General features: G+C 37.9%; 1 protein-coding gene and 1 pseudogene across 4 annotated transcripts in view; both read left to right on the top strand.

Annotated features, from left to right (window-relative positions):
* Nucleotides 1–22,761, top strand: part of ABL2 (ABL proto-oncogene 2, non-receptor tyrosine kinase) — a 104,768-nt gene that overhangs the window by 29,483 nt on the left and 52,524 nt on the right. The gene's annotated exons all lie outside the window — the stretch shown is intronic.
* Nucleotides 10,136–10,877, top strand: LOC107180960 (annotated as a pseudogene).

The following is a 22,761-nucleotide window of genomic DNA, read 5'->3' as shown; positions in this document are numbered from 1 at the left end:
TGAAGAGAGGGATATCAAAGAATTTGACAATAAAGTAGAACTACTCTAGTACTGTGTTAATGCTGATAATAAAGGGATTTTTAACAACGAAACAAAACTGAAGAATAATCTTAGATGGCAGAAGCACTATCTCGGACCAGTTTAATGGGGCCACTAATAGCATTTACATGGTGGCTGGTATTATTAAAAGGTGGTTTATACAGGTATCACTTATTTGTCACAACAACCGGGTAAGATCATAGAACTCTGTAAATAACCCGGTGATAAAATGAGCAGACATTTCTTAAATAAATCAGTAAAAATTGAGGTACATAATGCCATTAGAAGCAGAATAGTAGAATTGTACCTAGTTGGGGAAGTTAGTGTTGATTTAGTTGAGATTTGAAGGATGGGTAGGAATTAAATGGGTCAGTGGATAGGAGTGCGAAGAGTGTTTTAGATAGGGGGAACAGAAGGTGTTCTGTTCAGATGGTGTGGATGGAAGAAACAGGGTAGCGTTGTTTTCAATGTGTTCAAGTATGATTGAGAAGATTTTGTATACTTTGTATTCAGTAGATTTTGCTTGATTGCAAAACATGAAATAGTCATTATTTTGTTTTCATTTGTGTATAGGGTGTTGATGCCTTAAAAATGGTTTTTTAGTCATTCTTCATATTCCGCATGTTGTCAGAAATTATATGGTATGTTGGGGCATCTGGGTGGCTCAGTTAAGTGTTCAACTCCTGGTTTCGGCTCAGGTCATGATCGCACAGTTCGTGGGTTCGGGCTGCGCTGACATTGTGGGACCTGCTTGGGATTCTCCCTCCTTCTGTCTGCCTCTCTTCTGCTTGTGTGTGCATGTGCTCTCTTTCAAAATAAATAAAAAAAAGAAAAGAGAAGAAATTACATGATATGTAAAAGAATCATTTTCAGGCCCTTTTCATAGTTTCTCAAATTCATTTTTGGCAGCTCCTGGCTCTTTAGGAAGCACTCTCCTTAATATTCATAATTTCATTGTTGACATTTAGATCAGTGAGGTAGTTTGAGTAATTTCTGTAATGACTTCCCTTATTTTAAATTATATAATCAGGATATTATTAAAGAAGATTGGAAAATACATACTTTTTGGGTTAGTATTGTGAGTGAATCTGTTAAGATCAGAGACTTAACAAAGTTGAACTTAATAAGCACAAAAACCTGTTCCTTACCAGTCCACTAGGGGATACTCCAGTACTTACAAAATCCACTTGCCACTATATGTAGTTTTAAAATTATCTCCCACTTAAATAAAATTATTACTCCCACTTGCTTACATGAAAAAAAGACTTTTAGGTCTGGTTTGATCTATTAATTTGACAATAATAGTCACGTGTGGAAGAACTTGCAGCATTTTTTTCAGCTTTTTAAAGGTATAGTTGACAAATTGGAATTGTATACAGTTGATTAGAACATCAGGTTGTATATTTATATTTTGATGTATGCTGACAGATACCTGATGTTTTGGTATACATATGCAACATAATGTTTTGATATATGTATATGTTGTGAAGTGAATACAATCAAGCTAATCAACATTTTCTTTTTTTGGTATGGGAAAAACTCTTAAGATCTACTCTCAGCAGATTTCAGGTACACAACACTATTATTAATATTATCTTGATTTCTTCCTGGTAATTTAAGTAGACAAAGTGCCATTAAATAATGCTTTAAAGAAAAATATATTAAAAAAGTGTTCTGTTTTTTAATTTTTTTTTAATGTTTATTTATTTTTGAGAGAGAGACACACTGCGAGCAGGGGAGGGGCAGAGAGGAAGACACAGAATGTGAAGTAGCTCCAGGCTCCGAGCTGTCAGCATAGAGCCCAACGCGGGGCTCGAACTCACCGTGAGATCATGACCTGAACCAAAGTCGGACATTCAACCAACTGAGCCACCCAGGCACCCCGAGTTCTATTTTTAAAATAGCCAAGTTTCAAGAAATTTAGTCTTAGGAAAAAATTTAGTCTTTTGTATTAGGAAAAGGTTATCAGACTTAATGTTTCAGAAAATACTTTGGTTGACCAAAAATTTATTCTTTATTCTAGATAAATTCCTCATTAAAAAGTTTTTGTCTACTATATGAATGTACGAATTTTCTGCATAGCATATATTTAATATCTCTCTGCACATTACTTACAGATTGGCTTATCAGATTTAACTCCTCAATTCACCTGATTTCTGCTATTTATACATACAACAAATGGCTGAAATCCTGTGCCATTGCGACAACGTAATTTGGAAAATGGAGAGTCAGGCAGTCTGGGATAAGAATAAGTATTTTATTGTTCATTGAAAATAAAGGTGGCATAAGAGTTACTCAGAATTTGTTTTAATTAGCGTTTAGGTGATAACTTTACAGGATATTATAGAGATAACCGTGTTGGGTGGAAAGATTCCATTTGACATTCTAATAATACATTTTTTTTATCTCTGTCTCCCTAGCGAAATGGGGAAAGAGTAGAGAGTGTGTTGTGATAATTAGCTTTTTGGTTGTGCATTTGGATTGGTGGACTGGCCTGACTAGGATGCTAGCTGTACATACCTGTGGTGTAGTGAGAGCCAGAATAGTCCTCTCTGCCATTTTTCATAACTAGTTCTATGACTACTGAGTCTGGTTAAGTTCCCTTCTGTATACAATACAGTGACTAAATCAATAAATGAATGATGACTGGTTTGTGTTTTGTTATATTTTGACTATAGAGGAAAGGCAGAATTTCTGGTCCATAGAGTTATCACAGTTGCTGTTTTGTTTTTATACCTTTTTTGTTTGCGATAAATTATTTTTTTCTTTTAAAGAAAAGAAACAAAACAGAAGACCATTTATGGTGCTTTTGTGTAGGTCCAAACTGAATTTTATTTACTTACTTAAAGTATAGTTGAGCTTAATTTTTATATGATGGATTCCAATTGACTGTCAATTTTTTTTCTAATTTCAGTTTAGGGAGTAATTAATTGTAATTTCAGGGGAGAAGTCGTGTGTGTGTGTGTGTGTGTGTGTGTGTGTGTGTGTGTGTGTGTGTGTTTGTGTTTGTGTTTGTGTGTGTTTGTGTGTTCGTTCAGTAGGCTCCACGCCCAGTGTGGGGCTCGAACTCATGACCCTGAGATCAAGAGTTGCATGCTCTACTGACTGAGCCAGCCAGGCACCCCTGTGTTTTGTTTTGTTTTTTTATCTTCATACTAGTAGAGATGATTTAAATGATGGGGGAATATGTGTATATGGTTAAAATGATTTCATACAGAAGATTCAGCTTGTCTCATATTTTTTTTTTTTAATTTTTTTTTCCAATGTTTTTTATTTATTTTTGGGACAGAGAGAGACAGAGCATGAATGGGGGAGGGGCAGAGAGAGAGGGAGACACAGAATCGGAAACAGGCTCCAGGCTCCGAGCCATCAGCCCAGAGCCTGACGCGGGGCTCGAACTCACGGACCGCGAGATCGTGACCTGGCTGAAGTCGTACACTTAACCGACTGCGCCACCCAGGCGCCCCGGCTTGTCTCATATTTTTAATATATAGGAGTTGGAAAAGTATGCAGCATTATCTGAACTTGAAAATTAAGAAGTACAGTAGTCTGTTACCTTACAGCTGGCAGAAATCAGTGCTTAGTTTTTCAAGTTGGTTTTATAATTCTCATCCTTTGTGATACAAGTATAAAATAGGAAGGGCTTTAAGTCTAGTATTGGTTCATGAAGGAGTTCATTACTATCATGCTGGCTCCCCCCTCCCTGCTTTTTTTAAGTAAGCTCTATGTCCAATGTAGGGCATGAACTCATGACCCTGACATCTATAGGAGTCACATGCTATATGGACTGAGCCAGCCAGGCGCCCCTGGGTTTCCACTTTTGAAAGTGACCTTCTTCATGTGTCCTTCATGCCCTGTTGAGAGGAGCACTGTTTTCCAGAGAACTGGGAGTGACTTCCTGGCTAAATAGGGGATTGGCTGTGATGATAAGGGATAATGGAAAGTGACTGAAAAGCTACTTCCACTTTTCCTTTTCCAGTGCTCTTCCCACCCATTCCCATTACCAGAGCTGGGACCTTAAATTCTGGATGTACTAGAGCCTCTCCTGGAATATTTGTTAGTAACAAAGTTTCTGATAACCTTGTGCTTGGCACACAACTCTGTAATTAGTTAAAGGCATTATCATACTTACTGTTTGGCTCTTTTATCTTATGTGAATGAACTAGTGAATGTAGTTAACAACTTCCTAGTGACAAGGTGATTGCTATTTAATAGAAGACTATGGGAATATTAAAGAAGGAACATATAACTTCTTCTGCCCTGAGAAATTCCTGAAGAATCTTATTAAAACATCCCAGAACAACATAAAGAAAATCATATTTTTGCTACTAGTGTTCTATAACTTGAAAATGCAGGATTGGACTGGAACATTTTTGTAAATCCAGCAGTGATATTACTATTAAATTTTAAAATTTTATTAAAATTAAGAAAAAGCACATTAGTACAGTTCAGGATTTAAGTTAGCACGTTAATACAGTTAATGAAGTTATTAGCACATTAATATAGTGTTAACGCATTAATATAGCTCAAGATTTAAGAGGTATCTATTAAATTGCCCTACACCTCTCTCCCTTCAGCCACCCACTTCTCTTCCTTAGAGTCAAACGATATTCCCGGTTTAAATGACACTTTTAACATATATTATTTAAAGGATTTCTTTAGTATTTATGAATAATTAAAGTTGACAGCATGGCTTCTAGAGTCGTACATTTTGAATTTTCATTTACTTAGCAGTTAATGAGCACCAACCAGACACTTTGTTGGCACTGGGAATATGTTAGTGAACAAATGAAACTCCCTGCCTTCGTGGAGATTACATTGTAGTGGTGGAGACAGGCACTCAGTGTTTATTTATTTACTACATCATGTGGAGAGGACTTATTTTTTTAATTAATAAGTTTATTTTTAAATTTACATCCAAGTTAGCATATAGCACAACAACGATTTCAGGAGTAGATTCCAGTGATTGATCCCCTATATACCCAATCCTCAACCCAACAACTGTCTTCTTTAATGCCCCTCACCCATTTAGCCCATCCCCCCTCCTACAACCCCTCCAACAACTCTCTGCTCTCTGTGTTTAAGAGTCTCTTATGTTTTGTCTCCCACCCTGGTTTTATATTATTTTTTCTTCCCTTCCCTTATGTTCATCTGCTTTTTGTCTTAAATTCCTCATATGAGTGAAGTCATATGGTATTTGTTTTTCTCTAATTTCACTTAGCATAATATCCTCTAGTTACATCCATGTAGTTGTAAATGGTGATGACTTCTAGGACAGACCAATAGGGGAGGTGCTGTTTTAGATAGAATGGTCAGAGAAATCCTCTGGTAGGGTAACATTTCAGCAGAGAATTGAATGATCTGAAGAAATGAGACTTAAGGCTTTCAGAACAGCATTCTAGGAACAGGATCATCAAGGACAAAGTTTTGGAGAATATTTTCAAGGCAGAAGTATCCTTCTGGAGTGGCAGAGGTTAGACTGGCTAGAGAGGACTGACCTGGTGGGAGAATGTTGGGAGATAATATATAGAAGGTAAAAGAAGGTAAAAGTTGCGGGGGGGATGAGGGAGACTGCTGAGGGCCAGTTTATGGAAGGCTTGCATACCATCATAAGGAATTAGGACTTTATTCTGAGCAGGATGGGAATCTTGGACTGTGGGGGTTATATTTAAAAGGTTCAGTCTGACTTCTTTGTGGAGAATAAACTCTTGGGGACAAAGATGAAAGCAGAGAGACAAGTTATGAGTCTAAAATAGCCATAGACTATGTAGCACTGTACTAGATACAGTGAGTTTTTATCAAATCTAGTTAAGAATCATTTCTCTCTGGGATTTGACTTCTACCACTGAAGAAAGGAGTAAAAAAGTGAATTGATAGTATTTATATTTACAATTTTTTAAGATTTTATTTTTTCGATTAATCTCTATACCCAACCTGGGGCTCAAACTCATGACCCCGATATTGAGTCACATGTTCTTCCTACTTCGCCAATCACTTCAAGTATTTATATTTTTAAATGATAACTTTAGGGGGACACTTGGGTGGCTCATTTGGTTAATTGTCCCACTCTTGCATTCAGGTCATGATCTCATGGTTTGTGGGTTCAAGCCCTGCATCAGGCTCTGTGCTGGCAGCACAGAAGCCTGCTTGAGATTAATATTTATTTTCTCTCTCTCCCTCCCTCCCTCTCTCCCCCTCTCTCCCCCTCTCTCCCTCCTCCCCTCCCTCCCCCATCTGCCCCTCCCCTGAGTGCACCCTTGCTCTCTCAAAATAAATAAACTAAAAAAAAGAAAAGAAAAAAATGGTAACTTGAGGACTTAGAGTTAAATTCTGTAATCATTTAAATTTGTTTGTATAGATCCCCTAAGTATCACTTGCATCTTAAAGAAATGTGGTAAGATCCCAAAAGAAACTTCAATACCTTTTATAGTTATAGTATGCAATGAATTTTTTTCTTAGGCCTACCAAAAAAGACTGAGTGGTAGAGTTTTGACAAATTAAATATTGGGTGCTATTTTTTCCTCTCCACTTTTACTAGGTGACATTTTGAATTTGAAACTGGTTTGGTTTCTCCAGCATGTATCAATATTCTAAAAAGTATTTAAAAGTCAAAATTCTTAGACTTTAAGCAAGCAGGTTGCTAGTGGTGAAAACACATGGAATATAAAAAATGTCAACATGTAAAATTTAAGTTTTGAATGACTGAATAATATGTGTGAATTTGCTAGCAAACGTCCTGTGTCTCTGATAGTGTGGAAATGAGTTGCAGCATAGAAAATAAATCTGAAATTTGAGGATCTCAGAACTCTTAATATCTAATTAGGTGAATAGAGGCACATTTTTTTTTTTTGGATTAGAGGCACTTCAAATCAAAAATGAAATCATGGATAGGGAAGACATAAAAACCAGATGTAGTAAAGGTGTAGGAAATAGGCAAAATGATCACTGTGAAAGCATACTAAAATATAAATAGTGTTGGAAGGAGAAGAGGAATAGAAAATGAAAGATAAAAGGAAAGCCTAGCACACTGAGAGTTTAGGAAAACTTTTAAATAAGGAATTGCTGGATCCAGTCAAGTTTAGGGAGTGCATTAAAATGACTAACGTACTCGAAAAGAACTCTGAAAATTAGTTCTAAAGCAATTTTACACATTGTGTAGTTGTATACTAGAAGGGCATCAATAATTTACTCTTAGTTTCTATTAATTTGATCTGCTTGTCTAGAGTTCCTAAAATATGAAAACAAAATATGATATGCCTCAGTTATGATTCATGGAATCATAAGACTTTTGAGCTGAAAATAACTTTAGAGTGATCTCTTCCCCGGCCCTTTAATTTTACAGGTTGGAGAAATGGGAGCACAGTAGTAAATTCACCTATCTAGTTATGATGGAGGAAAGATTAGAACTTAGGTCTTCTGACTTCCAGTTCAGTACTCTTCCACAGTGTTTTTGCCTTAGGTTTGTTTTTTGTTGTAGTTTTTTGATTATTTAAGTTATATATTAACAAAGCAGCTTTTTGTTGTTGAATTCCTGTTTTGTGATTAATCAACTTGAGTGAGTGCTTTACACATTCATATAAAGATGCTCTTCTCCTTATATTGAGAAGGTAACAGCCTTGTGATTATCTGCTTCTAAGTGAAAGTCGACCTGTTATCTAAACTTTTCTTTTTTTTTTTCTTTAAGGTAAAATAATATGTTTATTCGTTCCTGTTGATTATTTTAGTTCAAATTCAGGTCCACAGAGTTTGTGTGTGTGTGTGTGTGTGTGTGTGTGTGTGTGTGTGTGTGTGTGTGTTTTATGAAATTTATTGTCAAATTGGTTTCCATACAATACCCAGTGCTCATCCCAACAGGTGCCCTCCTCAATACCCATCACCCACCCACCCCTCCCTCCTACCCCCCATAAACCCTCAGTTTGTTCTCAGTTTTTAGGAGTCTCTTATGTTTTGGCTCCCTCCCTCTCTAACCATTTTTTTTTTTCTTCCCCTCCCCCATGGTCTTCTGTTAAGTTTCTCAGGATCCACATAGGAGTGAAAACATATGGAATCTGTCCTTCTCTGTATGGCTTATTTCACTTAGCATCACACTCTCCAGTTCCACCCACGTTGCTACAAAGGGCCATATTTCATTTTTTCTCATTGCCACGTAGTACTCCATTGTGTATTTAAACCACAATTTCTTTATCCATTCATCAGTTGATGGACATTTAGGCTCTTTCCATAATTTGGCTGTTGTTGAGAGTGCTGCTGTAAACATTGGGGTACAAGTGCCCCTATGCATCAGTACTCCTGTATCCCTTGGGTAAATTCCTAGCAGTGCTACTGCTGGGTCATAGGGTAGATCTATTTTTAATTTTTTGAGGAACCTCCACACTGTTTTCCAGAGTGGCTGCACCAGTTTGCATTCCCACCAACAGTGCAAGAGGGTTCCTGTTTCTCCACCTCCTCTCCAGCATCTATAGTCTCCTGTTTTGTTCATTTTGGCCACTCTGACTGGCGTGAGGTGATAGCTGAGTGTGGTTTTGATTTGTATTTCCCTGTTATCTAAACTTTTCAAACTTAATTGCCAGCCTTATGGTTGTGTTTATTGCTTCCTTATTTATTTTGTTTTGAATTCATATTTTGCATAGTTAAATTTATTTAGAAGTGAAGTATGCAAAGTGTAAGTGGAAATTTATCTGTTAAAAGCTTATAGAACCCGGGCGCCTGGGTGGCACAGTTAAGCTCCCAGGCTCTTGATTTCACCTCAGGTCATGATCTCAAGGTAGGTAAGACCGATATTGGGCTGTACGCTGACAGCAAGGAGTTTGCTTGGGATTCTCTCCCTTTCTCTCTGCCCCAACCCTGCACGCGTGTGTGTGTTTTCTCTCTCTCTCAAAATAAGTAAAAACAAACATTAAAAAAATAATAAAGCTTATTTTTGTAAGAAGTTCCAGTTTGGTTATATAGGCTATCTGATTTATGGAATATTTTACGACTTCCATTGATATTTTTTTGAGGTACAAATAACTGGAAGTAGATGATCATGGTTTTGCTGATAAAAATCTTTGGGACACTTGGTTTTAACATATAGCTAAGGATGTTTTTAGTACCATTTTAATTTGCTTAAGAGTTTAAATTAAATAGAGAAAATGGCTTTACAACTAACTTTTAAATTTTATATAACTTTATCCCTAAAATCTTGTTGACATTATTATTTAGCAAGTGAAATTTTTACAGATGTGTAGACACAAATTTTATTAATTCATAACAAGCTACTTAGTTTCCAAAGCTTTGAGGTTATGAGGCTGTTAAAAATGGCTAAATTTTGATGCAGTAAATTTTCTTGTAAAAGCATACTTAAGAAAAAGATGACTGTAGTGGCCCCTGGGTGGCTCAGCTGGTTGAGCGCAGGACTCTTGATTTCAGCCAGGTCATGATCTGAGGGTCGTGAAATTGAGCCCCAAGTGGGGCTCCATGCTGCTCATAGAGCCTGCTTAAGATTCTCTCTGCCCTTTTCCCCCCGCTGGTGTGTGTGCGCTCTCTCTCAAAAACAAACCCCAAAAAACTATAAATGTAATATATATCCTGTGTATCTTTTTGTTTTGTAAGTTTTACCTCAATTCTGAACTTAGTGTAGTTGTTTAAAAATACATTTTGGGGGCATCTGGCAGGCTCAATTGGTTAAGTGTCCCACTCTTGATTTTGACTCCGGTCATGATCTCACAGTTTGTGAGATCGAGCTCTGAGTTGGGCTCTGTGCTGACAATGAGGAGCCTGCTTGGGATTCTCTCCCTCCCTCTCTGCCGGCCCCTCTCTCAAAAGAAAGAAAAAAAAATTTTTTGTGTGTGTGCATGTGTTTTAAATCACTGAATCTATCAGTTTCCCCTTTTGTAAACTGGGAATAATACTAACACTTAAGTCACAGCATTGTAAAGATTAAACAAGATACCATGTGTAAAGTGCTTGGCACACGGTAGATACTGCTTAAGAATGTAGATTTTCTCTTCAAGAAAACACCAAATGGTGGATGACACTCGTGCTGCAGGAGGGCCCTAAGGCCCAGGTCTCTGCATTGGGAGGTCGGGACAGGGTATCTGGGGGTAGAGGCGGGCACGTGGGGCTCCTGCAGTCAAGGCCGATGACAAGGAGTCAAGGACATGAAGATAAAGTCCTTGGAGGAGATCTCTTCTCCCTGCCCATCAGGGAATCTGAGATCATTGACTTTTTCCTGGGGACATCCTCAGGATGAGGTTTTGAAGATTATGCCTGTGCAAAAGCAGATCCCTGCTGGCCAGTGGGCCAGCTTCAAGGCATTTGTTGTTATCGGAGATTACGATGAATGTGTCGGCCCAGATGTTAACGTGCTCCAAGGGGGTAGCCACTGCCATCCATGGGGCCCTGATCCTGGCTAAGCATTCCATCATACCAGTGCAGCGAGGCTCCCAGGAGAGCAAGATCGGCAAGGCCCACACTGTCCCATGTGGGGGTGACGAGCTGCTGTAGCTCTGTGCTTGTGCACCTCGTTCCTGCCCCTAGAGGCAAGGGCGTTGTCTTAGCCTCTTTGCCCAAGAAGCTGCTGCTGATGGCCGGTGTGGATGACTGCTGCACCTCGGGCAGGGGTTGCACTGCCACCCTAGGCAACTTTGCCAAGGCCCGCTTTTTTTTTTTTTTTTCTTTTCTTTTTTGGCCAAGACCGCTTGTGATGCCATTTCCAAGACCTGCAGCTATCTCACCCCAGACCTCTGGAAAGAAACTGTGTTCACCAAGTCTCCCTATCAGGGATTTATTGTCTTGTAAAGACCCATACCAGCATCTCCGTGCAGATGACCCAGACTCCAGCTGTGGCCACCACATAGTTTTATATAAGAAAAATCAGTGAATTAAAGCCTGGAAAGAAACGAAACAAAACAAGAATGTAGACTTTCTGAGTTAATATCCCAATTTTGCCACTTACTTAATTGTATGACCTTGTAAAAGTTATGTAGCCCTTCTTAGCTTCCTTTATGCCGTCTTCTTGAGTCTTCCATACAGGAAGCTTATGTTTGCAGCAGAATCATCTTTTTTTTTAAGCCCGTTTCCTGTTCAGAGATGTGGGATCCAAAGGGCAGTTTTCATTTTGCGTTGTATCTGTCTTTTTAGTTCAACCTGGCAGTATTTCTGCTAGTACAGTTTTTGTGATAGGAGTTCTAGTATTTTCATATGTATTTCATATGCTCAGGAAGTGATGTAGTAGAGACGGGGAGAAGGGAAGGAAAGAAGCTGATGATACGGTAGAGAAGAGGAGAATTTCTGGAGCTCATATCATTGAGTTGGTGGTAGGGATTGGAGCTCGTGCACGAGGGAAGGGATTGGATGGTGAAAAGAACAGATAGTTCATTTATTATAATAGGAAGGAAGGCAGAGCACATAGGTGCAGATAGATTCTGATACTGTTGGTGGATGTGATAATTCCTGGAAATCCTCTTCTGATGGCTTTAATTTTCTAGCAAGTCGTCAGCTGAGAGTGAGAAGGGGCATGGAAGAAGGCGTTAGAAGTTTGAGAAGAGAGGAGAGAACGTGTCATTGTTAAGAGAAGTGGGAGAGTGAATGGGCTTGGGAAATAGAATACCAGGCCGAATTCGGGACTCATTTGAGGTTAAAGGTCATGAGTTAAAAGTGGGGGCAGTCAGCTTGGTTGTGTGCCCTCTCCTTTAGTAATAGGGGAATGGACAGAGAATTGAATTTAAGCAGGATTGTGGTTTTGCAAAGTGCGTATCTACGAGTGAGAGAGGAGCGAGTGATGATAATGATGGATCATGGAACTTAAACTGGGTAAGGAGAGAAGAGAGGACTTCCAGGGGTGAGGGAGAGTGAAAAGATTGTTAGGTTAGTAGATTTAAGGTTCTGGTGGGATCAACTGTGATGGCAGAAGTTCATGTATGAAAAGGAAGGAGCTGCTAGTAGGATAGAACATATATTCAAAAGTGGTTGCATAAAATTGAGATTATTGAGAAAGGGGCATTGTAGTGTGTGGCTGGGGTAGGGTTACATTTATTTCTTTGATCTTCACAAAGTTCATTTAGTTCTTTGATCATACAGCAACTGTGTGATGTAAATAGTGTAAGCATCATTATTCATGTTTTATGGATGAAAAAAACTGAAACTCAGAGAGGTTGGACAGTTGCCCCAAGATCACAAAGCTAGGACTCAGACTCTATTACTCTAATTCTCAATATTCACTCCTATACCATACTATATCAATTTTCTGAAAGTTAGTGACCTGTTACCCTCTCTTTGAAACTAAAGAGCAACCTCAAATCAAGACTTTTAAGAAATGTACAAGAACAAAACTGTTTGCTCTTCAGAAATCTTTGGAGACTTTGGGATAGGGGTGATGTTGAGGAGTTCATTGCTTCTGTTATTATCTAACTGACCTTATTAAACACACATACAAACACACACACTAGAGGCTTAAATATGACAGTTTTGTTTAAAATCCCGTATATAAGGAGACTGAAGGTGGGTGGGGGACAGGACAAATAGGAATGTACTATTCTTTCAGCAGCATGCCTGGACAGACAGCTGTGCTGTCAAATGTGTCTGCTCAAATCCATGTACATTCTTTATGGTGGCAATTTGCACCATTGCAAGTCTCTAGGAAAGCATAGCTGGCTATTGGATAATGTCCATTTGGGATAGGATTGTCTCCTCTCCCCCAGCAAGATAGTAATTACGCTTTTTCTTTGTGTCCTTATACATTTGGCTTTATGTTTGTGGTAGACTTTGAAGAGTTCTTCAAATGTGAAGGAAGAATGAAGGAATTATAATTAAATATAATATGAACTTATATTTACCATTTTGAATGTTTGCCAGAGTACAAAAATAGGATGTCTAAATTTCAGATTATTTATTTATTTATTTTTTAATTTACATCCAAGTTAGCATATAGTGCAACAATGATTTCAGGAGTAGATTCCAGTGATTCATCCCCTATGTATAACACCCAGTGCTCATCCCAAGTGTCTTCCTTAATACCCCTTCCCCATTTAGCCCATCCCCCCACCCACAACCCTTCCATCAACTCTGTTCTCTATATTTAAGAGTCTCTTATGTTTTCTCCTCCTCCCTGTTTTTATATTATTTTTGCTTCGCTTCCATTATGTTATCTGTTTTGTGTCTTAAATTTCTCATATGAATAAAGTCATATGATATTTGTCTTTTTCTGACTAATTTCACTTAGCATAATACCCTCTAGTTCCATCCATGTAGTTGCAAATGGCAAGATATCTTTTTTTTTTTTTTAATTGCCGAGTAACATTCCATTGTATATATATATATATATACCACATCATTGGGGCGCATGTGCCCCTTCAAAACAGCACACCTGTATCCCTTGGGTAAATACCTAGTAGTGCAATTGCTGGGTTGTAGGGTAGTTCTATTTTTAATTTTTTGAGGAACCTCCATACTGTTTTCCAGAGTGGCTACACCAGTTTGCATTCCCAGATTAATGTTGTTTTCATGCTTTCTGTTCCTAATTTTTCTTTCTTTTTTTTTTTTTTTAAAGTTGTTTTCAATTGTGGCAAAATATACACAACATCAAACTCCTCGTCTTCTCAGATAATGCTTTAATATACTCAGGTATATTTTGTTCATATAATATTCTGTTTAAAGTAGGACTAGTTTTTTGCAACTACGTGGATGGAACTGGAGGGTATTATGCTAACTGAAATTAGAGACAAAAATCCTATGACTTCACTCATATGAGGACTTTAAGAGACAAAACAGATGAACATAAGGGAAGGGAAACAAAAATAATATAAAAACGGAGGGGGACAAAACAAAAGAGACTCATAAATATGGAGAACAAACTGAGGGTTGCTGGAGGGGTTGTGGAAGGGGGGATGGGCTAAGTGGGTAAGGGGGAATAAGGAATCTACTCCTGAAATCATTGCTTCACCGTATACTAATTAATTTGGATGTAAATTTAAAAAATAGTTAAATTATAAAAAAAATAAAATAAAAAAAAGAAACCTGATTTAGTAACTAAAAAAAAAAATTAAAATAAATTAAAAAAATAAAGTAGGAGTAGTTTCCTGCGGATGACCCTTACACCCTTCGGCCAGCAGAACTTCCCTTTCCTATCTGTTACCAATCTTCTATCTCCTACGTGCTACTCTACTGAAACCTTTTACCCCAGTAGAATGGAGTCTCATGACAGAACAGGAGGTGGAGAAGTGGTAGACCTTCGCAGCTGATGCTCCCTCCTACAGTATCTGTGAAATGTGGGTCGTATCTGTTCCTTTCTTCCTTTCGCTCTAGAGTGTTCATGCCAGCTCCTCAGGGAGAATGTGTAGGAAAGCCTTTGGCTTGAGTGATACAGCTCTGATCTTGTGACTTCCTTAAGAGATTTCATTCATTTCTTACCATCTTCAGGGTGAGGTCTAAAGTCATTAGCAGAGCATCATTCAAGGCTTTCATGGTCTGGTGCCTGCCTAATCTCATACATGTTCTCTAGGTTCCAGACATACTAAATAAAACACATGCAGTTCCCTAAATACGGTTTGTGCCTGGCACATAGTAGATAGTCCAGAAATATTTCTGGAGAGAGAGAGCGTGCGTGAGTGAGCGTGTGTGTGTGTGTGTGTGTGTCGGTGTATATAAGTTGTACTCTTTTACATGCTAACTTTTATTCCACAGCTACCTCTTTAAGACTCAGGCCAAGAATCCTCTATCAGTAGGCCTCTGCTTTTGTCTATACTAGTAAGCATTCCTGCTCTGTGATGTCAAAACATTCAGGCCACATCACTGTATATGATAGCTGATTGACTTCTTGGTTTCTCTCGTTAGCATGTGAGATGCTTGAGGGCCAGGGACCATGTGTTATTTACCTTAGTACCCTGTAACTCTTCTATTCTTCATAGAGTTTCATATTCATATTCTTCATTTTTTGTTACTAAAAGCCTTTAAGTTAGCTGTTGCTCTTGTTTTCTGATGTTTACATTATATAATGTTATGTATTCAATATTTCTGACCTTTTAATTTCATTTCTTAGCCTTCCCCAGTGAAAATTACATGGACGCTTAACTTGTGAAATAATCAGTATTTTATTTATTTTTTTAATCAGTGTTTTAACAAGCATATATCATACATCATAATTACCATAATGCTTATTATAGGATTGGGATGTTGGGTAGGAAAATTAGAATTGCACACTTCATTTCCTACAGAGGAATTTTTTGAGCGCTTTGAATAGTTAAGATTATATAAGCCTTATCCTTCTAGATCAGTACATTTGAGTTTGCATGTTTTAAATTGGTGACTTATTAAATTGTTGTTACTTAAGATGTAACTATTGTTAGTGCATTTGTGTTTCCTAATTTCCACTCTTTTATCAGTGTTGCTTTTCTTTCTCAATCTTAATGTCAACAGTTGTGTCATTCCTTAGAATTAATGACTTAGTGGGTGACACATTATTTGTTTATAGGAGAAGGCTTTATTTTAGATGTTCTTCCTTTTTAGAGTCCAGAATCTTAATCATTTTACCAGAAGGTTTACTCTCTCTCATTTGGGTGAAACAGTAGATAAAGAGACTGTAAGCATACTAAATAAACATGGGTTGAATTTTTTGGGGGCATGAACCTAAGTACAATAAAGATTTATCATATAGGGGCAACTGGGTGGCTCAGTCAGTTAAGCATCCAAGTCTTGATTTTGGTTCAGGTCATGTTCTCTCACAGTTTGTGAGATCGAGTCCCATGTTGGGTTCTGTGCTGACAGCATGGAGCCTGCTTGGGATTCTCTTTCTTTCTCTCTCTCTCTCTCTCTCTCTCTCTCTCTCTCTCTCTCAAAATAAATAAATAAACTTAAAAAAATATTATATAAACACTGTGAAACCCCAAGTTAATTAATTAAAAAAAAATTTTTTTTTAAGTAGGCCCCACACCCAGTGTGGAGCCCAGCGTGGGGCTTGAACTCACAACCCTGAAATCAAGACCTGAGCTGAGATCAAGAGTTGGACACTTAACCAACTGAGTCACCCATTTTATTTAGTTGTATTAAATTAAAACCAACTGAGTCACCCATTTTATTTGGTTGTATTAAATTAAAAAAAAATTTTTAACATTTATTTGAGAGAACGAGTGAGCAGGGGAGGGGCAGAGAGAGATGGAGACACAGAATCCAAAGCAGGCTCCAGGCTCTGAGCTGTCAGTACAGAGCCCGACATGGGGCTCGAACTTACAAACTGTGAGATCATGACCTGAGCTGAAGTGAGACGCTTAACCAGCTTAGCCACCCAGGTACCCTAAGGCCTTTCTAACAATAATTTTTTTTCCTGTTGTAGGCCGACTTTTCCATGGCAGACCTACCTGCCTGCAGCAGATAAGTTTTTATGGGATCACTCTTTTAAAACATTTTTGTATTGTTGGAACATTTATGTAACATAAAATCTGTCATTTTAATCATTTTTAAGTGTACAATTCAGTGGCATCAAGTACATTTACAGTGTAATGCAGCTATCACCACTATCTACTTGCAAACCTTTTTAAACAACTCAAACAGAAAATGTGTCCCCATTCCTCTCTCCTCAGTCTCTGGTTACCTCTAATCTACTTTCCTTCTTTAAGAATTTGCCTATTCTAGATATTTCACATAAGTGTATTTAGTTTATTCCACTAGCACAGTGTTTTCAAGGTTCACTGTGTTATAGCATGTATCAGACCTTTGTTCCTTTTTTTTTTTAAATTTAAAGTTTTATTTACTTAAGTAATCTCTGCATTCAACAAGGGGTTTGAACTCACGACCCCAAGATGAAGTCAGCATGCTCTTCTGACTGAGCCAGCCAGGCGCCCCAGAACTTCATTCTCCCTGAGGTTAACTGTAGTTGGAAGGGGATGGTATGTCATGACTATTCTTGGAACTTGATTTGGCTGTTAACTGTGCTTCTCTGGCAGAAGCCAGAAGGGTTGGGTTGGATCTCAGGGCATCTTTGGAATAATCAAGATGCTTAGGGTGGCAGCTCGGCTTGCAACCAGAGTTCATTCCTCTTACAGTGTTTTTGTTTGTTTGTTTGTATGATTGATTGATTGATTTTTAATCTCTTACAGTGTTTTTAATCCTTTTCTTCTTGTCAGGAACAGAAATCTCCTTACTAGTCTCTCTCTTCCCCTGGCCTAGGCTATGGTGTGAAATTAAAGCTTATTTTTTCTATTGGCATGCTGACTCCTAAGCTTGGCTTATCAAAATCAGAGTTTTACCTCTAAAAAATGCTCATCTGCTTGTATTTTTCTTAGGACAGGAATATGTAACAACAGTAAAAATTAAAATTGGCTGCTGTTAATAACAGCGTTATTACTTCTGTTTTTTTGAATAGCGCTTCACTCTACCACATACTTGCCCTCATCTCCCAAGTGGAATACTCTCAGGATTTTAAAAAACTCTTATGCATATAATTAAAAAGGAGTGATTATTGATCTTGATTAATTTGTTATAACTTCTTTTGATTGTAGAGACTGTGGTAGGGGTTTGTGTAGCCTGGGATCTCCTTTATTAATTTACTTCATCATTCCCTTTCGTCAGCGTGTATTTGTTACTGCCTGGGGCATGAGCTCACATTCCCACTTACTGGACTTACAAGACTGTGGCATGCCAGACAGTAGTAAAACTTCCTAGCATATCTGTCTGCTAGGAGACTAAAATTAAGAGCTAGTTGTTTATTCCTTTAGGACATCCATTTAAGGAGAATAGTTCCTGCCATTCTAGCCCACTCCTCAAATAGCTAATTCATTTCTTTTAGGTAGCTTCACACTTGTCTGTGTTAATATTCTAAATACGCCACCAAATATTTATTAAGTTTCTGCTATTGTGAAACAGTCTTAGCAGTGGAAGTCTGGTTTCTACCAGCTTCAAGTGACTGCTGATGGCTTTTCTTCTTCTGAGTTGGACAGGGCACAGGAGGCCAATTCAGCGGGGTCCAGGGAATAGGGTCAAGAAGCTAGGTGAACACCTTGCAGCCTGGACTCACATCCTGTCCCTCTTTATTTTCTCTCTCTGGCTTTGACATCCTTCATTTTCTTGCTGCTGTGGCCACGTAGGCTTTCAACTTTGCCAGTCTGTGCCCAAAACAAACCAATACAAATCCATCTCCTATCTTTTTTCATCTTCCTGAGATAAAAAATGCTCTAGAAATTTCACAGGGAGTAACAAAAGTTTCAGGCACTAACATGACAGGGATAATCTAAGAAGGTTCTAAGCCTCCTTTCTCCTTTTTGCTTAGAACTGGTAGACAAGTTGAAGGGTATGAAGTTAGAGAAGGTTTTAAGACTGCACTGTGGACTGAATGCAATGATATTCATATATGAAAGTATTTCAGACCAGTTTTCAAGTGTACATACGGATGTGGAAATTTCCGGGGACAATATCAAAGAAGAACTATAGTATTGGAAAGGCTTTGCATCTCATCTGTCTGTAAGTATAGTGATAGGGTAAACGTTTTCCTGATCCAAGGTGAGGAGGTAGGAGAAGGGGAGGGAATCCTATGTTGCCAGGGCATGCAGGGAGGGAGAGGGAAAGTCAGAGGGAAACAAAGGAAGAGAAACCGTTAGGGGTGAAGGGAGGCTCTGCGACTGTTTTTACGGCATATACATAGGTCAGTCTGTACAGAATGTGAATTTTTTTTTTCTTCACATAAAATTTGAGATGCACATACATACACACAATAAGGGGAAACTGTAATAAAAATGCTTGTTTGCCAGTACGTTTTTTTTTCTCACAGGTAACAGTATGCTTCAGGGTTTTTTTTGAGAGCGTCATTGCAGTTTATACTTAAAAAAAAAAAAAAACATTTATTTGTTTTGCTTTTATGTAGTCACATTCACTTAGTGTTCAAATGTCATTCTTTGTCAGTTAATTTGGATTGATATCCAGGTAAGACCTATTTGTTACAATGATATATTTAATAATCGATATAATTATTTAATGATAAACTGTCTAATAGAACTAATACGTATCTCATATCTCTGATCTGTAGGTTCTTTACCTTCATTCTTTGTTTTGCACAAAGGAAAGGGTTATTATTTCTAAAAAGCCATTAAAGCCTTTTGTAGCTTTAAAATTTGTTACTCTAATTATATCAGCTGTTTCCTAGAACATGCTTTCAAAGTATTTCCTAATGGTTTTGGAAGGATGCACATGGAAATTTTTCTTAAACTTTTCTTTATAATTTATGATTTTTAATAGTTTCTAAATGTCCAAATGGGGCTTGCTATATGCATATTTTACACTACAGATTTCCTCATAATATTCTGGGTAGACATTTGTCTACCCTGTTAATTTAGTATCTTCAATGGAGATTTGTTTGCTATATGGCTAGAGTTAAAACAGAGTTAGCAGGGCACCTGGGTGGCTCAATCGGTTAAGCGTCCGACTTCAACCCAGGTCATGATCTCAGTTGTTCGTGAGTTTGAGCCCTGTTTCAGACTCTGTCCTGACAGCTCAGAACTGGGAGCCTCCTTCGAATTTTGTGTCTCCCTCCCTCTCTCTCTCTCTGCCACTCCCCCACTTGTGCTCTCTCTCTTTCTCAAAAATAAAGAAACATAAAAAGAAAATAAAACAGCTAGCCTGTATGTCTGTCTAATCGGAAAAGAATATGCTTTATGACATGATTGGAAGAAAACCAGCAGTGTTTTTCTGCCTCCTTGTTAACGCTTAAAATTCTTTGGGGAAATTTCTTTTATTTTTAACTGTGTAACCTGTTAAAACATAAATATTACTATGTAGCTTTTGGGCAGGGTGGGATTCAGTGCCATTATTCTTTGTAAATGTTATTTATCAGGTTATCTTTAAATTTCATAGATTATCTTTAAATTCTAAGGCTCTAGAGCACAGTTGTTTGGCAGACCTTGCTTAGAGGAGTAAACACCTTTAGCTCTTTATTTATTAAAATAAGTGGAATCTAGTCTCTTCCTCCTATTACTACCTTCCAATCAGAGATAAAATAACTTCAGCTCTTTAGATAGAAAAAGACTGATTTGGGACAGTCTGTATGTGCATTCATGTATATGTGCACACAGAGTAGTTACATCATGAGGGGTTAAAGTCCTTGGCAGCTGGGAAGACAGGTCGGGAAAGGAGGGTACCTGCCTGTCAAGGCCTGCTTCACCATCTTCTCTAGGATAAGACCTGGTTAAGGAGTTAACCGTGTCTTGAAGTGTAGCATATACCAGCTTTTAATTCTCATCTATTTGAAAATGCAGATTACCTATTATTATTTTTAAGTTGAATTTGTTTTTCACTTTGCCATGAAATCTTTTGAGTTTTAACTCTGTGATCAGTTTTAGTGAGGAGAAAAGTGTTTGTGGTCTCTGTTGGGATTTTTTTCTTGGGGAAATAACAGCAATCAATAAGGGGCATTTGTGACCAGTGGTACTTAGGCTGATGATTTTATTGTTCCTTTTTTAGAAATGAGAGAATAAATTATGCAGGACTTGTCTGGGCACGTGAAAACATGAACATGAAAACTCATTCTTTGAAGTTTCACAGAGTTCCTTCCTGAATTTTATTTCTCTTTCATTGTAGGTAAGGTGTAGCATAATTAAGTACGTGTTGTACTTCCTAACTGTGAAATGAACTTAGTCTGTATCATCCTCTATGAGTGTTGTGGAGAAACTTAAGTCTTGATTGCAGTAAACTATGAGTCAAGGAGTTTATTAACCAGCTCAAGATTGATCGACTTGAATATATTATTTGGCCCACAGAGTAGATTTTACTATTGTTTATTGGATATTTTGGGCATTATTAGTATTACTAAATGAACTTGAATTTGGCTAAAAATTTGAAGCCTCCATAACTGGGGTAGTAAGTCATGCTAGTTAGTGTCATAGTGGTTTTCTTCAAACTTTGGTGTTCACATATTTCCTCAAAGGCTTATGAAAGATCTAGGTGAGAAGAGGATGTGGCCATGAAGGGATAGCATGAGGGGGATGATTGTTCTGTATCTTGTGTGTGTGTTCTGTATCTTATAGAAACAGGTGTTGATTACATGAATTTGTACATGTATTAAGATTCATAGAACTATACACCAAGAGAAAGAAAGTAGCTGCTCTCTTGCACGTGTTTTGGGTCATATCAGAAACCAGTTTCATCATAAGTTTAAATAATTGCAAATTATATAATTTTTTGTATTTTATAAATAGCGACATTTTAAAATAAAACATCATTATTTATTACTTATTAGTTACTTATGTTTCAGAGAGAGAGAGAGAGTGAGAGCATGTGAGTGAGCACGTGCATGGGAGAGGGGTAAAGGGAGGGAGTGAGAGAATCCCAAACAGGCTCCATGCTCAGTGCTGAGTCTGATGGGGGGCTCGATCCCACAACCCTGGGATCACGATCTGAGCCAAAATCAAGAGTCAGATTATCAACCAACTGAGCCACCTAGGTGCCCCTAAAGCAAAACATCATTTTAAAAAATGTATCTAGGAATCTAAATACTGTAGTGATTCATCATTACCATTATCCATTATTAGCATTATTTTATGAAGTATATAAACAGGCTCTTTTTTAACAGCTGAAAGTTGGAAATTATTCCTGTTTTTCTTTGAATTTGTGTTTCTATTCCACTTTCCTCATGGAAGTTTATCCTAATGTATTTTGACCACCTAAATACCATGTCCTAGTTCTCTTCACCTACGACAGATACATAAATTGAAATTATTTTCTTTTTAGTTTCTCTGTTTAAAACTTTTTATGATTGGTTTAGGATTTTAACCTACTGGCACATAACCACAAAACAATGTAAGTATATATTTTGATAATTTAAAGTAAAATTTGGTTGGAAATACATTATATCAGTCATTGCTGCAAAAATGCTATGTAATAAATAATCTGGATCTCAGTAGCTTAAAAACGGCATTTCCTTTTTTTCCTTCTCATCAGTGTCTGGGTCAGCTGGGATTTTGTTGATCCCAGCTGAGCTTGCCTAGGTTCAGTGAGATTTGGCTCTGTGCCCACAGGTCTGCTCTGCATGTCCCACAGTCATCTAGTGCAGACAGCAGGAACACAAGAAGGGTGAGAAACAAACACACATGAAGGCTATTAAAGTCCCAGCTCCAAATTGGCATACTGCCCACACTGTTGGGCAGAGAAGGTTACATGACCAAGCCCAGCATCAGTGGGGAAGGGAGATCTACTTTGCCTATTCCAGTGGTAGGTAACCGCAAAGTCTTTAGCCAAGGATATGCATTATAATTCTATAATAGTGAGGAACTGAAAAATTTGGAACAATAATCAACTTCTTTTGTGCATTTTTTAATGAGATGTTTTTCTTGTGTCTGTGGGTGTTACTTACTGGAACGAGACACTGGATTGAGATCTGAAGCAGTTGGAGTTAGCCAGGCAAAGTGGGAGTGGGGACAACGGGCAGAAAATATTTGGGGTCAAGGGAATAGTATTTGCCAAAATAAGAGACAATCTGTGAAACTAGAGTTGAGTATGTCCAAAGCATAGTGTGAGAGGCCAGGTGTTTATCAAAAAAGAGAATGGGCAGGAGAGGTAAGGCCTCAGTCACTGTGAAAGAGCCTTTTATGCCATGTGAGGGAAATTAGGCTTTAACTTCAATGCAATGGAGAAATCATTGGAATCTTTTAAACAGAGTATGTTGTGATCAGATTTTCTTGTGCTCAAGAAAAAAAAATCATCTTGGTTGTTTATGCATATTATAATGATGTTAGAGAAGTCCAGAGGTGGAGAGACCAGTGAGGA

The sequence above is a fragment of the Panthera tigris genome, chromosome F3, assembly GCF_018350195.1.
Source record: "Panthera tigris isolate Pti1 chromosome F3, P.tigris_Pti1_mat1.1, whole genome shotgun sequence".
NCBI classification, from domain to species: Eukaryota; Metazoa; Chordata; class Mammalia; order Carnivora; family Felidae; genus Panthera; species Panthera tigris.
The sequence above is the reverse complement of the archived record's forward strand: the minus strand, read 5'-3'. Positions and strand labels throughout refer to the sequence as shown.